The sequence below is a fragment of the Gadus morhua genome, chromosome 10 (assembly GCF_902167405.1).
Source record: "Gadus morhua chromosome 10, gadMor3.0, whole genome shotgun sequence".
NCBI classification, from domain to species: domain Eukaryota; kingdom Metazoa; phylum Chordata; class Actinopteri; order Gadiformes; family Gadidae; genus Gadus; species Gadus morhua.
The window spans coordinates 19,169,514-19,182,257 of NC_044057.1; the positions used below are offsets into that span (position 1 = coordinate 19,169,514).

At 44.5% G+C, this 12,744-nt stretch overlaps 1 protein-coding gene across 1 annotated transcript in view; it reads left to right on the forward strand.

The window, feature by feature from the left end:
* Nucleotides 1-12,744, forward strand: part of drp2 (dystrophin related protein 2) — a 67,338-nt gene that overhangs the window by 1,056 nt on the left and 53,538 nt on the right. The gene's annotated exons all lie outside the window — the stretch shown is intronic.

Sequence of the window (12,744 nt, forward strand, 5' to 3'; positions counted from 1 at the left end):
GCAGGTAGAGTACTGCATGGCCCGTGCAGCTCTGGTGTGGGTGTGATGCAGATAAGATGTAAATAAAGACGATCAAACAGGCTTAACATAGACTGTACATAAAACAGATCAAACAGACTGAGCATAGACTCTATATAAAACAAATTAAAGTGACATCCCGTGTAATGTAGAGAATGCAGATTAAACGGACTAAACATAGACTGTTAATTAAACAGAACAAACTGACTTATTATTTACATTAACATTTACATTTAGGGCATTTAGCAGACGCTTTTATCCAAACCGATCAGTTAATACACACATTGACACACCGACGGCAGAGTCAACCATGCAAGGCGACAGCCAGCTCGTCAGGATCAGTTAGGGTTAAGTGTCTTGCTCAGGGACACATCCACACTCAGCTAGGAGGAGCTGGGGATCGAACAAGCAAGAGAACTGCTCTTCCTCCTGAGCTAAGCCGACCCAATTATTATAGACTCTACATGAACATATTCAACTGACTCGACATAGACTCTATATAAAACATATTAAAATGAATTAACATCTAATGTATAGAATACAGATTCAACCGACTTAGCATAGACTCTATATAAAGGAGGTTAAACAGACTCTTCATATGTCTACCTTGGTTGAAACTATCCAACTTCTTTGATACCAAAATATGTTCCTAGAACACCAAAACCCTACTTCTCGTTCAGATTGAGACCATGTGTTGATTCGTTTTTTGGTATTCCTGGCATCCCTAATATTAACCATTTGTGGACTTCAGTTTGATTCTATTAATGAATTCAGCAAGATGTCTTCTATGAAGGGAATTGCCAAAAACAATCCTTCCTCCTGCGCGTGATGGTGTTTGATTCAGAGTGTGCACGTAGAGAGTAGAGGGGCTACCATGTTGGTATGAGCGAGAGCGTATCAATGTTTTGAGCGCAGCTCTGCAAAGAACTACAACTTTTTTACCCATTTGAAAGAGTAAAAAAATCAAAGTCACTGTATGGGGAAATTCCCGCCGTAGTAATGTCTATGTGTGGGTAACACTGCAGTAGATTTGTAGCTTGTCATAGTAAGGTAAATCGATATCAGTGTTTCCCAAAAAGGGGGTAAAGGGAAAATGAAGCCCTTGAAAGGCGTACAAATGTAACAAAAAGAGGCCTTATTAGAACTGCAGAATCTCTGGGTTTGACCTCGACAATATGTTTAACATCGGTCGTTTTTACGCAGTTGAATGCCGAAATATTGCATATTATCCCTTTAACTAGAAACGACCCTACTTATACAGACGGTTAATTTGTCCTCATTTCCACCTTCTGTTCTACAAGTTCTCTTGCTGTCAATGTTGTGCTGCACCATTGCAGCACAACATTAGATTAAAACCGCTGTCTCTATAATGTGATGTTGTTTAACGTCGTTTTCAATAGCTTTTCTCCACTCGCCGTATTTATTATTTATTTGCCATGGGTTAATTTTGCTGTCACACACATCAGGCCGCAGACAGGGCCCGCGACTGCGCAAAACAATTAGAGGCCATTTGTGTCCTTGCCGGGTCCCTTAATTGGTAGTCGACCGGGCCTGTCACGTCTTCAACTCCACTCCCACACACCATTTACACCATTGACCCCCGTGCATTTAGCCCACTTGACCCCTGTGCTGGTGGGGGGAAGGGGGTGGGGATGGAGGCTGGGGCTTGTGTTGTTGGTGGGGGTTTGAGGAATCAGAGCTGTTTTAGGGGATTGCTGTAGAAAGCGGCGCGTCCCCTGCAGTGCTGAGTAATGAGATCGTTACCGAACGCCCGCGGCGACCGGCGTTTAGCCCCCGCCGTGGCCTCTCTGCGTGGCGGCCATGTGCGTCGGAGGGAGGGCCGGAAAAGAGCGAGAATCACCAGATGGATGCGCACACGACGAATGGCAGACAGGAGTGGTGGAATGTGCGTTGGGAAGACAATGATGGATGATGGCAACAACAGATGAGCCTATTTATGGGTACAGTTGATCAATGCAATCAGTTACGTTACATAGTTTGTGTTTTAGGTTTTGACAAGATTAATACTTTTTTTCGTTTCCCTCGTTGAAATGATCAGAAAGCAGCAAGGATTTTTGCCCAGACGAATTCTATTCTATTTTTCGATATGCTTGCCTTTGGTGGGGGGGACTTTGACTTGCGCTGCTCTGTGCGTAGAAGCGTGTTATTCAACATTTGGAGGGTTTTCACCCCAAGCTGACCCTGATCGACTATTTGGCGAGAGAACAGTAGGACGTGATTGGTCGAGACTGTTTATTTTTTAGAGAACTTTCTAACCTTGACGGCTATCACCAGTAAGTGTTGTGGAATTTCAACCCATGGAAAGAGATGACTGGCTTCATAATAGCCCGTCACCCCCGTGAGCGACAGGCCTTTGAGCCTTTATGGGGGGAGATGAGTGAGAAACTAACTGCCCATCTAGGTCCTTTGTGCCACTATCCAATTAAACCGTTAGGCAATGAAATATCTGTTGTTAATAATGTAAGATGAAAGACGCCACCGCGAATGTCAAAGCCAGGGAGGTGTGACCGTTTTTCGAGAGAGAGGGGAAAAAAAAGAGGCATTTAAAATCTGAGTGAGTTGTGCATCGCATCGATTTCACGGTGCTCTCCCAGTGTTGACAAAGGAAACGATTCAGCCATTCTTCACTGTGTACAGAAACCATTCTGTTATCACACATGTAATGGATAGAAGTTTTATTACCCATGGGGCAATTTGCATGAAAATGTAAACAAATCCCTACACTGTTAGACATTATTCTAGATGTATATTGCCCTGATAAACAAATCATAAGTAAGTTGTGTGGTTCTTGTAAATGAGTTACAGTATAAAGAGCAATGACAAGGCATATAGATCAATACATCATGATGTTGTATACAGTTATTAGTACATCATTTACAATAGTGGACCATCTACCCAGAAAATATGAGCATAATTTATTGTTACTATTTCCCAGATGCCTCCAATTGAAAAGAACTCACTGATTATATGCTTGTTTTCTTTCCAAAACAAACCAACAAAAACAGCTTATCCAAGGGACATTTTTATGCCCAATACCGAAAACCTGTCACGTACACTGATAATAATCCTAATGATAATCAAAAGTGTGGTTTGGCTGTAATATCTTGGGCCAAAAGTTCCAAGACCGATAAAACAATTATATTTGTACAATGAAAGCAATGTCATATAGAAAAGTGGTGCTCTGTTTTTACACCACTAATGGAGGTGCAAGAAGAGGAGCTAACAGGTTCCTGGGGAAACAATCATTAAGCCGATGAGTGCTAACCAAGCAGATGGGGTTTTGTCACAGTTGCTATTGAATCTGCTCTCCTGATGTTGTGCGCACTAGTTGTTCTCAACACCAGCCGAAGCTAGGTCAGGTTTTTGTTTTCTTCAGGGAAAAAAAAGGTGGTTTACATGCAAACTTCAATAGTGTACCTAATCTTGTCTTACTATTTAACATCATTAAAGATTATCTGCTTTGATGCCCAATCGTGTGCAAGGTATTTACTGGGTTACTTTGATGAATGTCAGCTCAAGTATGCTTGTGGGTTTTTGCACACCTGCAAGCTAGTTTGCGGGTGTGTGCGTGAACGCATGGAGGCCTATGTTTAAATGTTCACGGCACTCAAATGTATTTCTGCGGTTGTGTGCGCGTGTGTGTCTGAGGGGGAGGGATAGCTAACCAAGACCATATCTCTATTGTATGGGGCTGGTTGCGTTGCGGGGGCCTGGTCGTTGCGCGGCGGGGAATGTCCTCCCAGGGCTGGCGTGGGCGTCACAGCAGAATGATGTGAATGTGTTCGCCACACGGCTTGGATGACTGCAGAGGTCCCGCCCACAGGCCAGAGTCACTCTGAGGGCAAGGGGAGACCTCTGCATTGTTTCTGCTGTGGATTCAGCTTGTTGTTGTTGTTGTTGTTGTTGTTGTTGTTGTTGTTGTTGTTGTTGTTGTTGATGTCCTGGTTCTGTTCCTTCGTCTCAATATATTTTGTGGATTTTTATTTTTACGTTACCGTCACAGTGTCCTGTAAACGTCTCTGTGGCATCCTTCATATTTACATTCTGGTTAACCAGCTCTGCCTTTACTAACACAGTGTGTGAAGAGCAGCTGTGTTTATTTATGTATGTCAACTGAGCCCAATTATCATCCACCGCCAATGGTGATTAAACTTATTATTGAAATAAGGTGTGTTCAAGTGATCCCTTGGGGATGGGTAGAAATCAACAACTGGATTTTGCATCTCTCTCTCTCTAACGCTCTCGCTCTCACTCTCTAACACTCTCTCTCCATCTAGCCATACTGCATTCCCCTGACATTTTTCACCGTCTGTTCCTCACCAGCCAACAAAGGCTGTTTCCCTCATCTCCCCTCTCTTTCAGGTTTCCAACCGTATCTCTCTTTAAAGCACTCTCTATCGATCTCTCTCTCTTGCTCAGTCTCTGACTCTTAAAATCTCCATCCTCCATCCTCCTCACAGCATGGTTTCAACCCGGTCTCAGCTACCCGGATCCACTTAGCCCCCTAGTGTTCCTGCGACCCCCCCCCCCCCCCCCCCCCCACACACACACACACACACACACAGGCGATCCACCCAGCGCCTGCAGCTCCCACCAGTGTCCAATCACATAATTGTTATTCTTTTAGGGTCAGCAGCAGCAAAAGATCGAGCTGTTGGTAGTGACGGGGGATTAGGATTTACGCGTGTACGAACACACTGTCAGTTTCGCTTTCGGAGATTCAGTCTGCGTCCTACAGTGCGTTTTTTCTTTTTCTTTTTGGCCTTGTTGCTCATCCTCAGAAAGTGTTTGAGGTTATTCGGGGGATTCCTGAAGAGGGGGCGACAGATGCTGTTCTGCTGTTTGAGCAGGTAACCCACGCGCACCGCCTTTGACCCATATCTCACAGTTGAAGCGACTGTTTGACCCTGTTTGATTCGTCTGAGTGTCACTCCATTTGTCAAAACATGGCAGACTCTGACGTCCCGCTGGATTCCCCCCCCCCCCCCCCCCCCCAACATCGCTATCTCTCTACCCTCCCTCGATCCCTCGGCCCCTTGTTCTCTAGATGCATCTCCCTCATGCCTCAGCCCCTTTTGCCCAGAGATTTCTGCTGTTTCAAGTCAAGCTGTTTCGCGATGTGCCGGTGAGCCGGGGAATTAAGATTTAATAAAGGAGTGCTTCCAACACCGTTGTGAGAACAGTCACAGCTGGATCGCTGGGTGGATTCCTCCCTTGTCAATTGCATGCGAGTATCGCAACAAACTTAACTTTCTCAGATGCTGTGTCGGATGGGAAATCCCAGTATGGAATTGATGGGCTACTGTGGGAACGAATCAATAAATGGTGTGTATATATGTGCATGCGTATATAGGAGTGTATATCTGCGCTGTTTGTTACATGCGTTTGTCTGCATATGTATATCTGAATGTGTTTTGTTCTGCAAGGCATTTGTATGTGTTTGTGTGCGTGTCTGTGTCTGCGTGCATCTGTTCTAATGTAACATTGTACCCAATGTTCGTGTGTGTGTGTGTGTCTGTGTGTGTGTTTGTCAGGGTTTCCCAGGGTGCTGTGCTATTACAACAATCATCTCGTGCGGAACAAATCCCAGGTTGTGTGAGATGTTTTCAAACTCCAAGACTTCTCCAGCTAACTCGGACGAGCTCGGACTAGCAGGGCTTGGTAATCAGGTTCCGTGCACACTCTGTACCCAATAAGGCAATCAGGAAAGGTGGTGTGGAGTGTGCAGAAAGGGTGTACTCCAGTCTTTAGCAGAAAGAGAATATCTCTGAGAACATGTCTCTCTAAGAAAAAGTTTTTTTGGGCAAACGAAGGCAATTATATTTCACAGCGTCTGGGTTGCACTTCCCTGACAATCAAAACTCAAACACACATCAAAATGATGAATCAAAGAACGTAGAGGCCTCCACAGTTCCAGCGACTGTTATATAATATATAATAAAGCAGTAGGGATGTGTGAAAAGGAGTCCATATCAAATGTAATATCAACTCGAAGCACAAATGTATGCACATATTTGTACGCATTCATTCATAAAGGGAATGAACACACACACACACACAAACTGACACACACACGCACACATAAACGCGCTCATCATGCCCTGATAGTACTCCATGCCTGCTACCTGTCAGACTTGGTAAGCTTCTCCTTTCTTCCACCAGAACCCTCCCCTCTCCACTGCGTCAAGAAGGACCCAAGGAACCATTTGTGTGTGTGTGTGTGTGTGTGTGTGTGTGTGTGTGTGTGTGTGTGTGTGTGTGTGTGTGTGTGTGTGTGTGTGTGTGTGTGTGTGTGTGTGTGTGTGTACACTTGTTTGGTCAGGGATGCACTGACATAGCTATAGCCTTCGCCATTTACACCTGTGATTTGAAGGTAGAATATGTCATTTTCTCTTAATCAAAGCAATAACAAAAATCTTATTTTGATGACATTGTTGCCCTGAAAAGCGTATGACGGGTCTCAGCAGAATGTTTAGAGACAAGGTTATGTTTGAAAGTTTTATTCACGCTATGTTAAATCACGTAATGTAATTTCAGTGTAATGAAATAGCCGTCAGTCGAAGTAGAATTAGTCGATGAGTTGGAAACGCAAACAGCAATTACATCGTTGGTTAAGGTAGCCCATCACTGTTATCCGTGGTCAAAACAATCATGTTAAAATAATGCCTGCAATAAACTGGCGCAACAGGCTGACTTGTTTATTATTAATTATCATAAAGTATGTACCATACTTTAATGGATAAACTTCAAGATTCCCGTTGTAGGCTTTCATTTGAAAGCAGCAGCCCTATCCCCTACCTAACATACCGTGCATCATATATTACAAACGCATCTCCATAATTAAAGCATTCGTATTCAGTGTGTTTACTGGGTATACGCCTGCACACGTACATATATTAACCATGCATAAACATATGCACAGCTAACAATGCCTCACCGTGTATCTTTAGTTGAATATGGCTAAGCTTAGCGTCTGACTCACCCTGCTTGTGCTGGTTAACGTGACTGAAGATAGCGGTGAGTCACTCGCACTCTTGGGGTGGGCGAATTCCTTCTCTTGGTGCTGCATCTCGTCTGGATTTGCAAAAGGGCACAAGGTAATTTATTTCCAATATAAGTCCTTTGTGGTGTTTATTCGTGGGTGTGTACACCCTAACCCTGATGAAGTGCCACCGTCTTCCGCCTCTAAAGATGATTCTGCGTTTCAGATTTCAACAGGAGAAAGGGAGGAGGTAAACTTGAGGTGGAAGTGTGCGTTGATCCTTTAAGGTTTGATGTTGTCATGGTAGTTAGAGGGCCTCCCAGTGGTGTTATCAACGTTATATACGGAGTGTAGGAGTGTATGTGGGACACAAACTCTTGAGGAGGAAATTAGTACTTTCATGCGTCTTTAATTGAGCCATCTAGCCAAACAGAAAAAGATCTAAAGTAAGCTAGATCTTACTTACAAAAATAAATTGCATTAATGAAGTCAACCGTTGGCTGGGATTGCTTTTATAAACGTTTCTGGGTCTAATGACACAGCAAACACCACATTTCATGCAATTCAATTTTTTTATTAATCCCTCACATAATTTCAAAGCGCCGGATAATGTTTACAGATTAATGCAAACGTCTGTGTGTGTGTGTGTGTGTGTGTGTGTGCGTCTGTGTGTGAGAGGCATCATCTCGGCTCCCTCTTTATCCCTGAACGTCCCCTCAGAGCGAAGGAGGTAGGGGTGCTATTGGGTAGATGGCTAGCTCTAACTTTATATTATATTTAATTTTTGGAGCTTGCTGAAAAATCCACCAAACACATGCTGTGCTCCTCTTCCCATGAATGATCAGCTAACTGGGGCATTAGCCCTCGTTCTGAGCTCTCTCTCTCTCTCTGTCTTTACTGTGTGACATTGGGAGGTAACTCTGGCATTTCCTTATTGAAAATGTCCCCAAGTTATGACTGATTCTGGCTTGACCCCACTCTGGCTCTGCTGCTTTGTCTTCAGTGATTGGATGTTTGATTAGATTTCAGTCTGGCATGCCGTGAAGGTGATTTACTTTTTTATTTTTTTGGGCAAAGCAAAGTGCTTTGAGAAAGAGAGTCCACAGGCCTGCTGCAATTCTGCCGTGTCATTCACCAGGCCCACCTCACAGGAACACACACACACACACACACACACACACACACACACACACACACACACACACACACACACACACACACACACACACACACACACACACACATACACACACACATCCTAACACAAACACTCTGCCCACCCCTCACCCAACAAACGCACCCTACCAGACACACACAAAGATCGAGCCTGCTGCCCAATCAACAACACACACACACACACACACACACACACACACACACACACACACACACACACACACACACACACACACACACACACACACACACACACACACACACACACAGAGTGCAATATGCGCAGAGTGATGCAGATTGGATTTCAATTTGGCACGGAAACTGCATTTCATTTAAGAGCCAGCTACACACGGGACGCCGTGTCGCTCGCTTTGACTAGCAATGAGCGCCATAATACAGGGTGTCATACACAGTAAAACAACACACTCCTTCCCGGTGAACGGCATGATAAAATATACACGCATATATTCATGTACCATAATCACACATGAACTACTGTTGTCATAGAAGTTCACGTCCAATTCTCTCTCTCTCTCTCTCTCTCTCTCTCTCTCTCTCTCTCTCTCTCTCTCTCTCTCTCTCTCTCTCTCTCTCTCTCTCTCTCTCTCTCTCTCTCTCTCTCTCTCTCTCTCTCTCTCTCTCTCTCTCTGTTGCGTTTGAAGCAGAGCCTGCATAATGTTTGCTGGAGAGTGTGCAGAATGCTGAGGTCTAGGACACAGGAAACAGTTGGCCAGGTAGCCGTCTGCACAGTTATCCCATTGGTATTGATTAGCATTGTCTGTCATCCTGACAGATTTCCCATAGCCCGTCCTGTGCATATCAGATGAGCTCAGGCCACTACAGGCTGAGGAGCTGTAAAAGAGAGAAGCAACGTCTTTTTCATTGTTTTATTATTATATTGGATTATATGACTTATTTCACACATGTCGTTGTTTTTTACTAGGAGGTTGAATCATGCATTTATCTTATTTATCACGGTGTATATTTAATCAGACCTTGGCTTGACCTTAAAGGGTTGTTACCCGGTTTATATGGCCCATATGGCCTTGCCCATTCACAACCTTTAAGGCTATTTTACGTCTCTCTCTCTCTCTCTCTCTCTCTCTCTCTCTCTCTCTCTCTCTCTCTCTCTCTCTCTCTCTCTCTCTTCCCCCCTTAGGCTTGAGTGTTCTATTACCTTCCTATTTGTGCTGGTATACAATTAGCCTTTAATGACCGTAACCTTACCGAGATCTCTCTCTCTCTCTCTCTCTCTCTCTCTCTCTCTCTCTCTCTCTCTCTCTCTCTCAGAGAGGCGCAGAATGCTTTGCTAAATTTACTCATCTCTGTGTTGCGTCTAATAAAACTGTTGAAGAACATTGGGGTCAAACTAGTTTTATAAGTGTTTCTTAATGCAAAGGGTCATGAGACAACTGGAGGAAAGCTTTAGTCACCTGTGTGATGCCCTCTTAAACATCCACTGAGAGCATCACTGAGACAACCTTTTGAAAGAGTTTGATTGAATGAATGGCTAAACTCTGCCTGTGATGTACAAACTGATGAATATGCCTACACACTCACTCATCACCCTCACTCATTTCCTTTTTGGTTTAATACCCGCAGGCACTTAATGAAATGACTACACCTCATAATAAACTGGCTTGTCGTGCTCTAAGTCCTTTGTTTACTCTCTCCACACACACACAACCACACACACACACGCACGCACGCACATACACACACGCACGCACACAAACACCTAGCATATTCTCTTCAAAGGACAGCTAGAATTCCCAATAAATAGCCTCTGAATTAATATAATGATGTTTCAAGCGGAAATTTAATTACCTCTGTCATGTCTTCTCTTCTTTCTCTGCCCTCTCCTCTACCCTCTCCTTTCTCCCCTCTCCTCTTACCTCCCCCCTTCCCCCTCTCATATCCCCTCTCCTCTCGCCTCTCCCCTGTCCCCTCTCCCCTCCTCTCTCCTCTCTACCCTCTCCTACCCCCCGCTCTATCCTCTCTACATTTCCCTCTCTCCTTTCACCTCTCTAGTCTTTCTCTCCTCTCCTCTCTCTTCTCTCTATCCTTTCTCCTCTCATTCCGTGACCCCTTCGCTCCTCCCCCCCCCCCCTCTTCTCCTCGTCAGAGAATCCTATAACACGGCAGTGTCTGCTGTTCCACTGATTCCATTCCATGACTTTGTCTCAGCCTATGTGTGTTTATTAGAAAGGGGGAGAGAGAGAGATAGAGAGAGAAAAAAATAATTAAAATAAATAATCAACTCAAAGGTGGCTAATACAACAATTATGTATTTAAGTGAATGCTGAACAAACACTTTTTAGATGTGATATAGGCCAACCATGCAAGTGCATTTCACCGTTCAGATAAGAGTGTGTGTGTGTGTGTGTGTGTGTGTGTGTGTGTGTGTGTGTGTGTGTGTGTGTGTGTGTGTGTGTGTGTGTGTGTGTGTAAATATACACATATATATATGCGTATGTATCATTTCTATTTAAAGTGTTGAATTTAGGATTTACTGGATTTGGACGTGACAGTAATAGCAGGCGTTCTCTACGGCTCAACGCCTTCATGTTAAACATGTCATTCGTTTTCAGTGGAATAAGTGGGAAGCGAAGAAAAGTGATGAAGAAAAATAAATGATTAAAGTTGATTTGATTATGTGTCTTAGCTTCTCACACTTCCTTTGACACCATAGTTATAAACGACACCCTCAAGCGTTGGTGTTAATGTTGAGCTGAGTGCTAACGTCCTCAACTCATTAAGCTATACAAATGTAACACTCTATAACTGGTAGGATAGAAGATCAACCACCACTCATATTCTAGTTCCAACCTGGACATATTCAGAAAAACATAAAAACAGCCCTACGAACATGGATTCGTCTGCCCAGCACACAAGAGTAAAACTGGCATTCAGAAAGCCGCGAGGGTCATTCCCCGAGACAACAGATCACATGACCTCCTGATTCACTCAGGTCTGCCAACACACATTTGAACCGGGGATCCTATCAATAGAAAGTAATAATACAAGCTTGACTTCAGCTCCGTCCACAGTGGTTTGCAGGCCCTGAACCCCTTCACCTGAAACCATGTGGACTTACCCTTCCCAGAGTAATATGATGAACCTACAATCTGTACCTGACACACTGAGGGCCGTCTACCTCGTCAGGATGGTTACAGACATGCGGGGTTGACCAACTGGTGACTCAGCTTCATAGTCGATTCATAGATGTTGATGTCCTTCATGATAAGCTATTTTTATAAGTATGAGTCAGACGTGGCCGGTTGTCTTATACAGGATCTGGTCTGTCTACTGTGTAGTTATTTAAAAGTGTTATTATGAGTGACGGATGGTGAAAAAAAACAAAAAACAGTGCTTGTGTGGGAGGGGTCCTACTTAAGGGCTCGGCCCAACCAAACAAGTAGCCTTGAGCGTGGCAAAGCTAGGCAACGCCCCGCACCCTCTCTGGTGGCTGCTTGGGGGGGTTTACCACTTTGTTGATGGAAGTGCATAAAACAAGGAAAGAAAATTCAACCACGAGTCTGTATGGGCTGACAGAACTCACTGAATGACCATTGTCCAATCGCATGGCTGGACACGCATTGCAAGACGCACTCATTTGCATAAAATGGACTCAAGTTAAACTTTTCTGCGTCCCCTTTACACGCGTCGCGATCACCCGCCCGCACGCCAGCCTTCCCAGAATCCCTTGCACCACACGATCACGCCTCCAATACAAAGTAAATGGGGGGCGAGTGCCACAGTTGAGGCCACGGTATTGGTGGGGGCGAGGTGTTAGAATGCCTACAGGTAGGCTGCAGACATTCCAGATTGAACCCGGAAACCTTCAGCGGAAAGCGGAACGACTATCCTGTCAAAATTCTTCAATTCATCGAAATGTCATTTAATTTTAATGTTGGAGTCAGTTGAGCATGATAATTGTGGTGTTGTGGTGCAGACATGGCCCACTGAAGGTGTAGCGAGCGCAGGTGGACAGGAAGTGGGAGATCCTGGCAGGTTACGGTGGATGTTTTTTTATATTTTGCTTTCTATTTTTGTGACTCATGAGCCAGGGGACTAGGTTCACATCCAGCCCCGCATACGTTATCTGTAGCCGGATACATCGACGTTGTCGTCACTGTCAGCCACACTGAGTTCCCTTCGCATTTCTCCCAGTCAGTGTTCGTCACCAGCCAACAAAGACTTTTTCGTTCTTTCAGGTTTTCTCTCTCTCTCTCGTTCTCTCTCGTTCTCTCTCTCTCTCTCTCTCTCTCTCTCTCTCTCTCTCTCTCTCTCTCTCTCTCTCTCTCTCTCTCTCTCTCTCGATGGCTTACTCTCTGTCTCTTTAAATCTCTCTCTCCCTCCTCCAAGCATCTCTCTTCAAGCTTTGGATCCTGTTCCCACTCATCATCTCTGTGTTGACAGGCTTGGCAGATGACCTGTGTACCATGCAGTAAAGGAAAACATTTAAAAAGAAAACTCCCAAACACACACACACACACACACACACACACACACACACACACACACACACACACACACACACACAC